This window comes from Myotis yumanensis, unplaced genomic scaffold (genome assembly GCF_028538775.1).
Source record: "Myotis yumanensis isolate MYYU_CA2020_CCGP unplaced genomic scaffold, mMyoYum1.0.hap1 SCAF_4, whole genome shotgun sequence".
Lineage (NCBI taxonomy): Eukaryota > Metazoa > Chordata > Mammalia > Chiroptera > Vespertilionidae > Myotis > Myotis yumanensis.
In genome coordinates this window covers 4710868-4726491 of record NW_027223755.1, presented here as the reverse complement: position 1 = coordinate 4726491, position 15624 = coordinate 4710868, and the positions used below count along the sequence as shown (strand labels likewise).

The 15624-nt window shown below is 43.6% G+C and overlaps 1 long non-coding RNA gene across 1 annotated transcript; it reads right to left on the bottom strand.

Annotated features, from left to right (window-relative positions):
* Positions 1 to 9932: 9932 nt before the first annotated feature.
* On the bottom strand, positions 9933 to 15096 carry LOC139008002 (uncharacterized). Its single transcript, XR_011471078.1, has 3 exons — positions 15028 to 15096; positions 14002 to 14066; positions 9933 to 10434 (listed from the first exon to the last, which is right to left on the bottom strand). It is a non-coding gene; the product is annotated as an uncharacterized lncRNA (long non-coding RNA).
* Positions 15097 to 15624: the final 528 nt, after the last annotated feature.

Sequence of the window (15624 nt, the reverse complement as noted above, 5' to 3'; positions counted from 1 at the left end):
ACCATTTCCAAATATATTTCATTCTGTAGGCTTTTAATATCAGAGGGGTAAACATGATCAAATGTTCTTTTTTTCTGAAAGTTTTGCTTAGATCCAATCTTGGTGAAATGAAAGTTCTGGTTTGAACTTGACTTTGTGAAGCAATATTTAGATACATATTTTTATGTCTTAAAAATTCACTCAAATACAGTGATAAAATAGATAGTGGCAAGATTTTCTGGCATTCTGTATTCATTTTGTTTTTGTTCTTTAAAATCCTGAAATAGAAACTATAAAGTACATAAGAGCAATAAAGCTGAAAATGGATTCAGATATTATACTGTCATTGGTAACTCCTCAAATCTGAGCAGCAAAGGCTAAAATGGCACTATGACAATACAGGCTGAGAGTTCCTGCATCACAGATCTCTGGGTTCTTATTAGAAATACTAATTCCTGGCCTTACTCCAGATCTTCTGAGGACAGCTCCCAAGAACCAAGACTGGTTTTTCATCACCCATGTGACTCTTCACACTGAAAATACTGAGAACTCCTGGACTGTCCATTGGAATGGAGGCCAGGAAGTAAGCAGGAAATACAGTAAGTCCTCACTTAACATCATCTTTAAGTTCTTGGAACAGAGGCAAAACAACCATAGTGTAGCCAACTTTACTATAGGCTAATTAATGTAAACAGGAGTTAAGTGTCTAGGCATCTCATCAATGTTATAATAAGACAGTGTTAAATGAAACAACGTTATTTGAGGCCCTGATAAAGAAAGAAAAGAATTGAGAGAAAATCCTATATAATAAAATATGATAAGTGTCCAACGATTGGACCATTCAACCAGTCAATATGACATGCACTGATCACCAGGGGGCAGATGCTCCGACTGGTAGGTTAGCTTGCTGCTGGGTATCTGCCGATCAGGACTGGGTGAGAGTGGCTGGACACTCCCTGGAGCCCTCCCGTGGTCTTTCCCCAGCCCCAGGCACTGGTGGGGTCCCTCGGCCTTACCTGCACCCTCTCACAATCCAGGATCCCTCGGGGGATGTCAGAGAGCCGGTTTCTGCTCGATCCCCGCAGGCCAGGCTGAGGGACCCCCCCGGTGCACGAATCCCTGCACTGGGCCTCTAGTTTCCTATAATAGGCAAAAGAAAAATTTCACCATCCAAGGAGATGCGATACCGAGCCCACTGTGGAAGGTCTATGGAGTTGGCTTTGAACAGGCTCCAGGACAGCCCAGCTCTGGACCATGGCATCTCAAACACCGTTGTCTCCACTCAGCAGACCAGCAGGTGGATGGTGCTGAGGTCCTTCCACAGAAGCAGGAAAGAGCAGTCTCAGTACTGGGAATACTGAGCGACTTCCCGGAGTAATCCAAGGGTTCCTTTGTGTTCAGAGCACCCTGGTTGGGATAAAGAGGGGACAGGGGCACTAGCTGCTACTGGGAACTAGGGGGGAGTCATGTAAAGATCTTCCCCACTGGAGACTCCACTGCCACTGTGTTGCCAAATGTTGTTAAGTAACAAATCTTTGGAATTTAAATGAGCTTCCCTGCTGTTTTGGTGCTCCCCTCTCCTCCTCCTCATCCCCCCAACCCACCCACCAGCAGTCCTGCCTCAGACCACTGCAGGCAGTTCACCCCCCATGCCAGCTTCCTGCCTGTTGATAATAAATAGTCGGGGAGGCTGCAGCGGCAGCCCCCACAGACAATGGTTCCCAAAGACTAATAAACACAAATTCCCTTGTAACTCATTTCTCTTCTTCCTGTTTGAGAGAGTGAAGATAGAAAGCAGGCACATTTCAAAGGGCTGGGGAGCCTGTTTTCATCCTCAGAGCTTGCACTGTGAGCAGGACTGATAACTTCCCTTGTTCTGGGAGTGCAGGCCTTGTGATGGGAGGAGAGCCATTCAAATAGCTCATGTCAGCCTATGAGGACGCACCTTCAGGATTGTGGATGAGCTCTGTAAATGCCGACCGCCTTCCCTGGGAAGTGGGACCCATGTCGAAAGTGGGAAGGGCAAAATCCAAAGAGACGTCTCTTCCCTCTTGCAAAGGTACTTCATCACATAAATGAGAGTGCTGGGACTCTTTTCTTTCTAGAGGTATTTGGAATCAAGGAATTTTGCTATTAGAATATCTTTCTAAGCTCCATAAAGCCCAGATGCCTCCAAGGAAAAGGAATGGGGTGATCCGCCCATTTTTTTCCACTTAATTCTCTATTCCATGGCTCCTAGGTGATTGTATTAAACTGGGAATGTACCTGGGCTCAGGGTATACTAGTCCCACAGGTTGTCTGTGGTGGAAGTACTCTGGACTTTCTGGTTAATGGTCCTTTATAGGGAGCAGATCTCCCTGGGAACACTGCTTGCTTTCCAATACATGTCAAGTTTATGACTTTTATTTTTATTTGTTCTCCTGGATCCCAAGTCAATCAACCTTCATTGTATAAACAGGACAAACACACTTAGTCATTTTGACCTTTACTTTTTCCAGGTTAATCTTGGAAAAAAAGTCTTCTAGCCTCCATGCACATTTCCAAAAACAGGCATCCATTTTCAATGACTGAGAAGTGTACATGGATTTCAAACTCCAAGGAAGGTGAGCAGAGGGAACCACTTGTGTGCTTCCTTGGCCTCCCTCCACTTGGACTTAAGATCTGGGTCACTTGACAGTTCTGCCCAAGTGTATATTGAGGAAGCCAGTCATCGAGGAAAAAGAAGAATCCTCATCAGCGATGGCAGAGGGCATCACCACATGAGCAGGCAGCTCCCAGGACAAGCCCACCTATCAAGGCCCATGTCATTCATTTATCTGAATCAAGCCAGAAAAGAAGGCAGGCAGTGAAACACTTAAAGCCAATTCTAAAAGCTGAACTTAACTCTAGGGTCATGAGAAGGCCTAGACTGTATTACAGTTGTGTAATAAAGTGGCACAATTGATTTATTTAAATATTACCTCCCTGGAAAGAACAAATATTCTGATATTAAAAACATTACCCTGAAGAATGGCAATAAATTCCCTTTAGGGGGACATGTGTGATCTCTTTGTATCATTAATAAAACCATGCCATCCGCTATCTAATGTAATAACACACTCACACTCATCCCCACATACATTTAAACTACTTTTGGAGGATATGAGGAGCTTGTCTACCAAACCATCAGTCGATAAGGTTTTGCTCTGAGAATCACCAGCATCCAGAGAGAGCAGCTCAGCCTCTTGATTCAAGTCCTAAATATTGAGACCAAGAGAAAGAGTCATTGCTTTCAGGTAGACAGCTGTTTTCAGTTACTTTTCCCCCTTTGTCTTTTCATTTAAGTGAAATGTAGCCATCCTTTGTCAATATATATAATTATTTATATCTGAATTTAACTTATAAAAATAAAGGATGAAAAATCAAGATGCGTTTCAAGGATATGGAGAAAAGCGAAGCCTTGTGCCCTGTTGGTGGGATGTAAATTGGTGCAGCCACTGTGGAAAACAATAGGGAGGTTCCTTAAAATATTAAAAATGGAACTACCATACGATTCAGCAATCCCAGAAGGGTATCGATTTGAAGGAAATGAAGTCAGTATCTTGAAGATGATTATTTTCATTGTAGTATTACTTACAATAGCCAATATATGAAAACAGCCTAAGTATCTATCGATGAACAGATTTTTTAAGTGGAAAAGGAATCTACACTAATAAAAGAGAAACATGGTAATTAGCGTATGACCGCTACCCTTCCCATTGGCTAATCAGCATATCTTTATGCAAATTAACTGTCAGCCAAGATGGCGGCCGGCAGCCAGGCAGCTGGAAGTGAACATGAGGCTTGCTTGCTCCAGAGACTGCAGACTCCAACGTTCCCCACCTAACTTCCCGGCCTCTCAGCTGCAACTCTAAGAAACTATGTACTATGTTGCAAATAAGAAGCTAAACAAAACCCCAGAAACCTCTGTCAGTCAGCCCTGGACCGCAACATTGTATCGATGTTTGCAGCAGCAAGGCCTCAGAGCTAAAGCTGGCCCAGAATTAAAAAAAAAAGAAAAAGAAAACAAGGAGCGGTTGGGAGCTTTTAGTCAACTGCCAGCCGGAAAACAGCCCTCAGCCCCTCAGCCAGCCTGGCCAGGCACCCTAGTGGGGACCCCCACCCTGATCCAGGACACCCTTCAGGGCAAACCAGCTGGCCCCCACCCATGCACCAGGCCTCTATGCTATATAGTAAAAGGGTAATATGCCTCCCGGCACCGGGATCAGCGGAGCAGCGAGGCTCCCGGCACCGGGATCAGCGTGACAGGGGGCAGCGCCCAAACCCCCTGATCAGCCCTGCAGCTCTGTGTGTGACAGGGAAAGGTGCCCCAACCCCCTGATCAGCCCTGCTCTGTGCCTGATAGAGGGGAGCTCCCCAATCCCCTGATTGCCCTGCGGCTCCGTGTTTGACAGGGTGCAGCGCACCAACCCCCTGATCGGCCCTGCTCTGTGTGTGACAGGGTTCAGGGCCCCAACCCCCCCACCCCCCACGGGCCCTGCTCTGTGTGTGACAGGGTAGAGCCATAACCTCTCCATCAGCCCTGCACCGAGTGTGACAGGGGGTGGTGCCCCAACCCCCCGATTGGCCCTACCCTGAGCGTGACTGAGGGTGGCATCGCAACCTCCCGATCCGCCCTGCTCTGTGCATGACGGGGTGGCACCCCAACTCCCCAATCGGCCCTGCTCTGAGCCTGACCAGGGGCTGCACTTAGGGATTGGGCGTGCCCTCTGCCACCCGGGAGCAGGCCTAAGCCAGCAGGTCGTTATCTCCCAAGAGGTCCCAGACTGCGAGAGGGCACAGGCTGGGCTGGGGGACCCCCCCACCCCCAGTGCACAAATTTTTTTGCACCGGGCCTCTAGTATATATATACAATGGTATGTTATTAATCCATAAAAAATATTTATTGCCTCTATTCATCTTATAACTGAAAGTTTGTATTCTTGTACCAACCTGACTTTTCTACCCTCTGTTTTTATGAGTTTGACTTTTTTTTTTTAAGATTCCACATGTAAGTGATACCCTGCAGTTTTGTCTTTCTCTGTCTGGCTTATTTCATTAGCACAGAATGCCTTCCCATTTGTGAGTTTGTGATCAGCTAGTTGTAAATGCATTTTCTTTCTGCTAATGGTTGGACCTCATAGCTTTTCAGAAGTTGCAGGTTTAACCAATGATTAAATAAGCAATGCTTTTAAACACTCCCTTTGGTCCTGATTTATCTTGCTCCATCAAAAATATGTTTGTCAGTAGCCCTCACAAAACCCATTTTAGTATTCTTTTCACGGCCTCCGGCATCAGCTGAGGCCTATATTCTGCTGATCAAAACCTATCTAATTCCCCAGTTTCCATGGTTAGAATCTTTCCTCTGGTATAAAGTAGTGACCACTAAAAGAAGGACATAAAATTCCAGCTATTACCCCAAAAACCATTAATGCAATGTCACACATCTGTTTATCACACTGATGTAATAGAAAGAGTATTAGACTTAAAGCCAAAGAGTGGGCTTTGAATTCTTGCTCTACCATGCATTATGAAAGCCATTTAACTTCATTAGGCTTTGGGTTCTTGAGCTGTGAAACAAAAATAATAACTACAAGAATATGGTAAAGATTAAATGGGATGATATATTTTAAAGCATATAGAACAGACTTTATGATGCCTATTATTGTTTTAAGAACAGAGCATTGAACAGTCAGATTTAATGGAGTGTGGGGCAGAAACTAAGATTTGTCTAACCAACAGTCAATTTCCTCCTCTCTTTTTAGTAATCCAACTTTGCTCAGGTTGAAAATAGGCCCGGAATTAAAATAATCCTCGCTAGCATGAACTCCCTGCCTCTGAACGTGAGAAAGTAGACCGGTCTTTGCTCAAGCCAATAGAGCTGGGGTTCTCTTACCTACAGCAACTGTAATGCTGACTTAAGGAGGGAGAGATGGAAGAAAAAGGAAGCCCCCAGAGCACAGGTTGCTGGCTGGAGCACATAGGGTCATAAGAACAGGGTATAAAAGGGGCAGGGAAAAGAAATGGAAAAGGTAGCAGGTTATTACAAAAAAGAAAACTCTTGACTGTGTTCACACTGGTCCCAGACTCAGCACAGTGCTTGGAAGGCCTGATGGCTATTTATCGACCACAGTGGACACTGAGCACAGGCCGCACAGCAAGCAGCAACTCGGAGCTGCAGTCCTCCCTGCAGGACAGAATTTCTATTTCTCCACAGAAAAGTGTTTCTGCTGCCATGTTCCTATTTTATTAGGTGTAAACTCATTTAAGAGCTCTTAATTTTTAACATTTCTCATGTTTATGTTTCAAAAAAAGGCTTTTTTCATTGCTAGGCCAAGCAAATGGATTCACTTGCTAGATTCATTTCAATCTAAGATCAATGTATTCTTTCTTCCTTTCCTTTTATTTTTTTTCTTCTTTTTTCTTCAGTGCTAAATTGAAACATGCCTGTGCTCGGTTTCTACTTTTAAAGAAATCAATTGATTTTAAATAAACTTCGGGTGTGAAAATGACCTCAAAGAGATGGCCAATACTTAATAGAAACCAAAGCCACAGAAATTTGTTGACTGCTTACCATCTCATTCCCACACCACCTGAAGATACCATTCCCTAAACTTCATGAGCATACAATGAGGAAACATCAGTTTGGGCTGTTGCTATTGAAATTACATCTTAAAACAAAGCAAGGGGCAACACATGGAGCTAAGGTGATACAAGTGAGGCCCTCCCCTCAGGCACAAAATTTAAGGGTGTTCACTAAAACTCAGTAATTAAGTAAACAGTACTTTATGCGATATTTTTAGAAATGCGATCCCCCAGACTCCATGATGAATAAAATATAAAGTTAAATTAAATAAAATCTGATCCCTCATTTGCATGACTCACCTCACTTATTTCATCTTAATCCCAGTCTTGATGTCACATTACATTCTAAAGTTTTCTTTGGCTCAGGTTCAATCCTTCCCTGATCCTATAGGCTGGGACAGATGCAAAATAAAAGCACATAGAGAGGGCAATAGGCATCGGGGTGAAGCCTTGGGACACTGACGGCTCATGGAGGCTCTAAGCCCCACCCCTTAGTGGAGCTTGTTAATGGGCTTCTCCAGAGCACAGGTGTCTTCCCTTCCCATGGTCCCATCTCCAAGGTCATGTTGATGTCCACTTGACTTCTGGGTGTTCAAGCACAGCCTGGAGGATTCCCTGTGTCCTCTCCTTGAATAGGACATCCCTACTCCAGCCCCACTGGAATTGATGTACCTCATCCTCATGAATTCTATAGCCTGGATCACACCCAGAGGTCCTCTCTGAATCCAGGTTTTAATCACATCCCAGCAGGTCTTGTGCTCAAGCCCTCCTGGTCCTAACAGAGAATGGTTTAAAAAAATCAAGTCAGTAAACAATGTTGAGTTGATATTTTTCTGTATTTTAAAAAAGTTAACACTATGTTTTTCTATTTTCATAAAAGGAACCCAGTGGTATGGCTTCCTGTTAATAGCTGTCACCTTCCTCCCTTCGGTGTGACTAGAACCACCCAGGCCAAATTGGTCTTCTTTGTGAAGCTCTCATTAGTGCAAACAGCACAGTAGATAAAAATGGAACTCCACACCAGGCCATGTTTTAAATGCCACGAGTCACGTGTTATGCTTTTAGGCAATCCTGCCAGCAACAATGCTTGATTCAGGAAGGTGTCTGATCTGAGGCATTAACCAGAAAAAAAATAATTTATTCCTCCACTTCTGTCCCAGCAGAGTACTACCTTGTGAAAATGCAAACAACTCATGTGGACCCCACAGAGCAGCATGCATTGCTACAGAAGCAAATGTTTCTGAAATATTTGCAGACCACATTGGAGATGACCTGTTATCTCCTGGTAGTAGTTCTGAATGATACAATCTGACTGTCACTAATGCCATTTGATTTAGGCAAAACTCTAATCCTCCCAGCAGGAGAGCCAAAACTATTTCCGAAGTTTCTTTTCTGGGAGGTCAGGCACCATGCGTGTGGTGTGCATAAACCCAAGTTGAAATGAACCGTAATCTGTTGCTTTCTTCTAGCATCTTCGTATATGGGGTTTCTTAGGGGCAACTGTGAATCATATGGCATATTTATAAGGACTGAGCACTAACTCTAATGTTATGATTTCCTTAATTTTTATGACAAATACGATGTCTATTTACTTCTCCCATATTTCAATCTTCTGGCTTCTGAAAAGTTGGACCAAATAGAGATGAAGAGGTCGATCTACTTTAGGTGACTCCTTCTTTATTCCTTATTCTGTACCCTTATTGCTCCCCACAAAAGTACCTCAAAAGAGGCCGGCTCTGTATCTACTGTGGACATCAGAGGGAGGCCAGCTCCATTTGACTATGATGTCTCCAAGGGAGGTGGCTCTGTGTACACTGTAATGGTCATTTATTAGCACAGGGGAAGGGGCCGCGTGCCTGGCTGCTCTCTGAGGGAGAGCACTTTGCTTTTCCACCACGCACTCCTGAGAACCTACTGTCCTCAGTGTACTGTTCAAGCACTGAGGTTGTGAGGTCAACTGTGGGTGTATATTGGTGGATGAGGGTAGAGGCTGTCCTGAAGGAAACTTGGTTGTCTGAGGTCAAGAGCACAAAGGAAAGAAGAGGCTTTTGTTTCACATGGGGCCTGGTTTTAAGACTTGTTTTTGCCCACGTATACAAGCCCTTCAAAAACCTGCCTGGTTTTCCATTCTTCTATCTGCCTTGGTGCCCTGTTTTACTCTTCATTTCTCCATGGTTATTTCTTCTCTTTCGGTTAAAAATAAACAGTCAGAGAAAAGGCCAGTACTCTCGGGATCTAAGTGAGAAGTGGTAGTGGGGTAAGGATGGGGTGGGCTTGAGCAATCGAAAGGCTTTAGTGCCTAAGTCAGGTTCTGGGGTCTGTTTCACAACATATCTCTCCTCGGTAACACTTGCAGCAGGAAGCCCGAACACAGAGCCTGAACAAGCCTCCTGCTTTAGAAAGCAGCCCCGGCATGATTATCTGGATCTCCGGGCTCACCGAGTACGCCACTGTGATCCAGAGGCCGTCATTCAAGGTGCAGCGAAGGTAAATGCCTGCATTCGAACCCGTCAGCCTGGCAGGCACTGACGACTGATCACCACAGCTGGCATGAAACCATCCTCACAGGTGGTGTCTGCTCTCACCATGACCCAACTCTGAGATCAAATAGTCGGCTGCAGCCAGCTTCTCATTCTTTCTCTCCAGCAGCCTTAGCTTTCCCACGGTTATCAAAGGGTATTCCCCCTGGGCTTGATGAAAAGGCCAGGCTGGCCCCTCTAATTGAGCTAGCAGGAGCACAGGAGTGGGGAAGTTAAGACTCCTTTGAAATGTGCTTCTGACCTGAGGGTGAGCAGGGGAGGCCGGAGTCAGTAACACAGTCATCTGCTCCTGGCCTTTGCCAGTTTCATCCCAGAATTTCTACTCTAGAGGGAAGACATACTATATATAAACTCATTCGTTTCATCAGATTTAAAGTAAGGAAGGGAGAAAAACAAACACCATATGATATCACTCATATGTGGGCTCAAGAACAATATAAACAAACAAATAAACAAAAAAACAGAAACAGACTCATAGATACAGAGAACAGACTGATGGATGTCAGAGGGGAGGGGTTTGGGGAACTGGGTGAAAAAGGTGAAGGGATTGAGAAGTATAGATTGGTAGTTACACAATAGTCATGGGGATGTAAAGTACAACATAGGGAATGTAATCAATAATATTGTACTCTGCAAGGTGCCAAGTGGGTACTGGAATATCAGGGGGAACACTTTGTAAAGTATATGATTATATAATCACTATGCTGCACACTTGAAATTAATATAAAATAATGTTAAATGTCAACTGTAATTGAAAGAATTGAAAATGTTAAAAAAAGAACAAAAAATAAATAAAATAAGGAGGGGCACATAACATATTTTTATTTGGTATGTCATACATTTGTAGGCATTTTCTGCTTTTCTCTACCCTTTAATGGAAGCGGCTATCAGTCTATTCATTATCCATGATTGTCCCCTTGATTAGATAGACCCAGATGCCATCCAATCAAAGACTTCATTGCCAGAGGGACCAATTAGTTTTACTCATTTCAAGGCTTCTGTACTCATGAATCCCAAACAACTTGGAAATGTCCGTCATTGTCACAGAAGGGACAAGAAGATGAATGGTTTCACACCTGCCTTTCCTGAGATCCATACCATCACCTTCACATCCAGTGGACAACATCGATTTGTTGTGGTGCTGGCGGTGGTGGTTGTTGGCATATCACATCGCATGATACTCTAGAATGGCCGAGAGGCGGCAGCCAGAAGTAGGAAATATGAAGGGTCCAGATGGTCTCAGGCCATTTTTCTTTCTGTCAGTTCCTAGATATGTGACTTTGAGTAAGTCATTCTCCTTCAGTTTCATCATCTGTAAAATAAAGATGATAAAACTAATCTCTGTACTACCTTCTACACAAGACTGTTTTGAATTTCACAATGGATCAAACATATGGACATGCTTCAAATATAATGTCTTTAAAAATTACTCAAGCCCTGACCGGCTTGGCTCAGTGGATAGAGCGTCGGCCTGTGGACTGAGAGGTCCCAGGTTCGATTCCAGTCAAGGGCATGTACGTTGGTTGCAGGCACATCCCCAGTGGGAGGTGTGCAGGGGGCAGCTGATGGATGTTTCTCTCTCATCGGTGTTTCTAGCTCTCTATCCCTCTCCCTTCCTCTCTGTAAAAAACCAATAAAATATATTTTTTAAAAAATTACTCACTAGTTATTTCCATTCACCATTTTGAGCTATAGTCCTCCATCAATTATGAGTAGAAACCAGCTGGGTATAGTGTGAGGTAGCACACAATAATCCAAGTTCATCGCCAGGACAATTCAGTCATTGACTTAGAGTAGGGAGAACCATTAATCTACTTCTCTCCAGATAATTCCAAAGCATTTATTACATAGTCATACCAGGACTGAACTTCAAGAGTCCACTCCCTTCCAAAGCAGGTGAACCAGAGGTGAAAAAATTGGGCTTTCATCAATAGAGTCAGAGTTAGGAAAATAACTGATGTAAAGAGAAGCCATTATTACTAGTAGGGGCTTGGGCCTAAAAATAAGGTGCATCTATTGAATTTGTGGCACAGAGACATAAAGGAAATACATCTGACCTGGGACAGATAGGAGTGGGGTGGGATATCTCTAAGTTGGATGTTCATTTTACCATAGGCAAATCTTTATCACAGAACTTACAAGGATTCTTTGAGTCCTTAGAGGATCCCAAGTCATCATTGCTCATTCTCATGGATCACATCACTATAGATGGTTATCACACAGGATTCATGAAAAAGTTGTGTAATGACTGGGACCCTGGGACTGAATAGCCTAGGGCAGTGGTCAGCAAACTGCGGCCCCTTGAGTGTGGCTCTTCCACAAAATACCACATGCGGGTGCACACGTACAGTGCGACTGAAACTTCGTGGCCACACTCAAGGGGCCAAAGACCCATATGTGGCTCGCGAGCTGCGGTTTGCCGACCACCGGCCTATGGGGAAGGTCTCCAAATTGATGACAGACAAGACACTGCTCAGCATCTCATAGCCTTCATCAGGCCCTGTGAGACAGAGGAAGCTCAAAACGATGTACGATGTGCTCAACTGACAACAGGGCTCTTTCCCAGGAGTGAAATTTGGGAAGCAGAGGTAAGTGAGGTACCCTGAGGATTTCTGCCTTTAGCTTAGAATAGTTTTATTTTGTGGGTCTTTGGTCTACGGTGCTAATTCGGTATGTCTGGAGGGGATATTCAACTTGCCATGCTTCATTAAGTATCTACTTACAACCTTACAAATAATAATTTTCAAATCTTTTCCTAAGATATTTGAAAAACAAAACCACTAATCTACTTCTCTCTGGGTAATTTCAAAGCATTTATCTCCATAGTAGCCGAGAAGGCAGACAAAAACAAATCTAATGACAGGGGAGGAGGAAATGTCCTCGGTGTCCTACAGGGACGCCAGGTGAATCTGAAGGGGCGTGAGCATGATTGGAGCGCCCTTCTGTCTGCCAGATACAATCCTGAGACATGGAGCCAAGCTTTTCAGGACGCTAAGGTTTTCTTCCTCGGATTTCAGTTGTTTAAATGCAATTCCTTTACTCTACTGAAAATGTTTGCTAACTGAATTATTTCAATCTGTTGTTGATCAGACTGTCTGAACTTTACACAGGTTGGAGAATTTATCTTCCCCAGAGCCTCCCAATTGTAGGTGCAAACATTTTGTATATAAGATAGAGTCCTATTTTTGTCTCCCTCTCCCTAATTCCCAACTCCAGACACGTTAGAAACTGAGACAATATACAATTGTTAGATTTTATTTGAGGAAATAATGTCTCTTGAATATTTCAGTATGTCTATCAAATCAAGATTGTATCATCTGTACTCTTCAGCTCTCCCCACATAACATACCTGACTTATTTGACATTATCATAAAATATGGTGTTTCACAAAAATGAATTTTCTAGATAACTGTAACTTGCCCATTAGAGCCCTTGAATGTGTCTTATTTGAACTATTTTATTTGAAAATATTTCTAAAACATATTGAATGCTTCTCTGCCTCTTAAACAGAGGTTACTTGTCATGATTTTGCCTTTATTTTGCTCTGCAATTCAGGGTCAACATTATAAACATCCTATTGCCCTGCAGGACTGTAATACAGAAATGTTTTTCAATAAGGGTGGAGAGGGCTCCTCCCCTACACAGAATGGCCTTGGGCTACTGCGATGTTTGTTTCTTGATCTGCATCCTCCAGCACAATTTGGCCATCAATTGTGACTTCTTGCTCACTCTAATGGGTTTTTTTTTTTTTCTGATGCATTGTTTATAATATATTATGAGCAGGAAACCCAGGTTAAGCTTGTTACAATTTTTTATACAGCCAGAATATATAGGCACAAAGTGAAATGCAGCTGAGAAATAGCCAGAAAGTAATTATTTACTTACTTATTTATTTAAATATATTTTTATTGATTTTAGAAAGAGAGAGAGGAAGGAAAGGGAGAGAGAAACATCAATGAGCGAGAATCAGTGGGGCTATGTAAAGAAAGAACATGAAGTTCATATGTGAGTATTGAAAAATCCATTTGATTTCTACAAATATTACTTTCTGGCCCTGACCAGTGTGGCTCAGTTGGTTGCTGGTTTGATTCCAGGTCAGGGCATATGTTGGGGTTGTGGGTTTGATCCCCAGCAGGGGTCATGCTGGAGGCAGCCAATCAATGGTTCTCGCTCATCAATGTTTCTCTCTTCCTCTCCCTCTCTCTCTCTAAAATCAATAAAAATATATTTAAATAAATAAATAAAATATTACTTCCTAGCTGCTTCTCAGCTGCATTTCAAATATAATAAGTGACCAGTGGAAAAGGGGAGTGTTCCAACATTTAGACATGTGACATGCCTTTGGAGTCATATTTGTTCATGGCAGAGTTTTGGTAAAACCAGAGTTCACCAGCCATTATAAGTGTGAGGCAGATGTTGGAAGGTATTTCTCTATTAGGAAAGGTCTCCTAAACATTATTAGCCTGTCAATATACTGAGTCTTGTTTTTGATCATTGGACCACTGACAAAATTGGTTTGGCCATTTTTAGCTCCTACACAAAGGCCTTGGAGATGGAAGGCTTGTTAATGTCCTGGGGTTTGCACTTCCACAGAAGACCAAAGGAGAAAGCTTTGACCACGCCACGCCTCCTGGTTTCTGTGATTTGCAGGAAAGGCCATGAATGGCCACGCTTTGCGGAGGCCGGAGGGAGAGAGAAACATGTGATACCACAGGAAGCTGGGAACTGGGGCAGCTGAGTATAGTCAAAGGACATTCACAGAGAACCCAACAGAAAAGGAAAAACACCCTTGGTTTGGTTTTCCTCCTCTCTTTCTAAATGCTTCAGGAGCTCGGTGCCCCGAACGGAAATAGAGTTAAATTTGTTTCACCTTTAGTACCTGAAAAAGCTGCTAGTGCAAATGTCTGCAGGTTAGTCCATTCTCTCTGTATTTTTAAGCAGGCCCTAAAAAAAGAAAAGGATAATTGAGAAAACCCTCTTCTCAGTCTGTTCCAATAAGTTGGCAGGTTGTAAAAGTTTGAAGGACTATCTGAACCCCAGCCCAGCTCGACCTGAGCTATTATATGGCTATCAATTCCACCCAGTCTATTTTGTCATCTGGCCATGAGCTTCCTCCCTCTAGTTCTATAAATCAGCAGCAAGCTGAAGCTCTAAAGAGGGCTCAGACAGATCAGGGCCAACTGGCTTATTTTTAAAACATGGACTAGGAGACCACAATGTATTTCTCATGATTATATCTGTGGTCCTTCCCTCCAACCTAAAAAAAAAGATGCAGTCTTTAAAATATATCACTGCTGCAGCAAGGAAGGGTTCTCTTGTTAGAGAGTAATAGCCATTCGTCCATGTAATCAATCAACAAACGTTTATTGAGAACCTAATGTGTATGAAGACTGTGCCAGGATTCGGGATAATAATAGGGAAACAAGCCCAAACTGGGTGCTTGCAGAGTTTGCAGTCTAATGGGCAGACAAGCATTACAAAAAAAAAAATCACACAAATCAAGAATTTAAATATCACTATGGAAAGTGCCTTGAAGAGAAAGGTCAGCGAATTCTGAAAGGGGGGACCACAACCAAGCCTGGGAGTCAGCCAGGAGTTTCCTGAGGATGAGACTTTTAAGCTGAGCCTGAGTCTGAGCAGGTGGAAAGGTGACCAGGGAAAGAGGGGAGAAGAATACACAATTCAGAGAGAAGAGCCCTGGTAGGAGCTCTGCTTGCTCACACTGGTCACGTGAATCATGAGTAAGCACATTTAGAATCTGCACGGTCAGTCATTGAATCCTCTGCCTCATGAGTCTGCAGCTTCTCCCCCTCCCCCAAGTCCTTACCAGGCCACCACAGCTGCTCAGACCCCCTCCTTGTTCCAAAATATTGATTATATCCTACTCTTAGTGCTAAGCACTTACTGCCTTAAACGGCTTTTTAAAATTCCCTTCCTGTATTAGTCTGCTCGGGCTGCGACAACAAAGGACCACAGACTGGGTGGTCTAAACAACAGAAATTTCTCTTTCACAGTTCTGAGCCTGGAAAGTCCAAGATCAAGGTGCCGGCAAGGCAGGCTCTATTCAGAGAGTCCCTCAGCCTGTAGGTGGCCACCGTCTCTCCCTGTGTCCACTTGACTTTTTCTTCAAGGCTGGAAAGGGAGGGAGAGAGAGAGAGAGAGAGAGAGAGAGAGAGAGAGAGAGAACGAAAATGAGAGCAAGCGAGAGAGAGAGAGAGAGAGAGAGAGAGAGAGCTCTCTGCTGTCTCTTCTTGTAGGGACACTATGAGGATCATACCTTCATGACCTCATCCAAACCTAATGAACGCCTTAAGGCCCCATCTCAAAATGTCATCACACTGGGGACTAGAGACCTCAACCTATGAATTTGGGAGGAGGACATAAGCATTCAATATACAACAACCCTCTATGCATATGTGTCTTGCCTCCATAGCTAGATCATCAGCAAGAGTTCTGATGACTTGTCCTACATATCCCTAAACCCCGCAAGCATCTTGTCCAT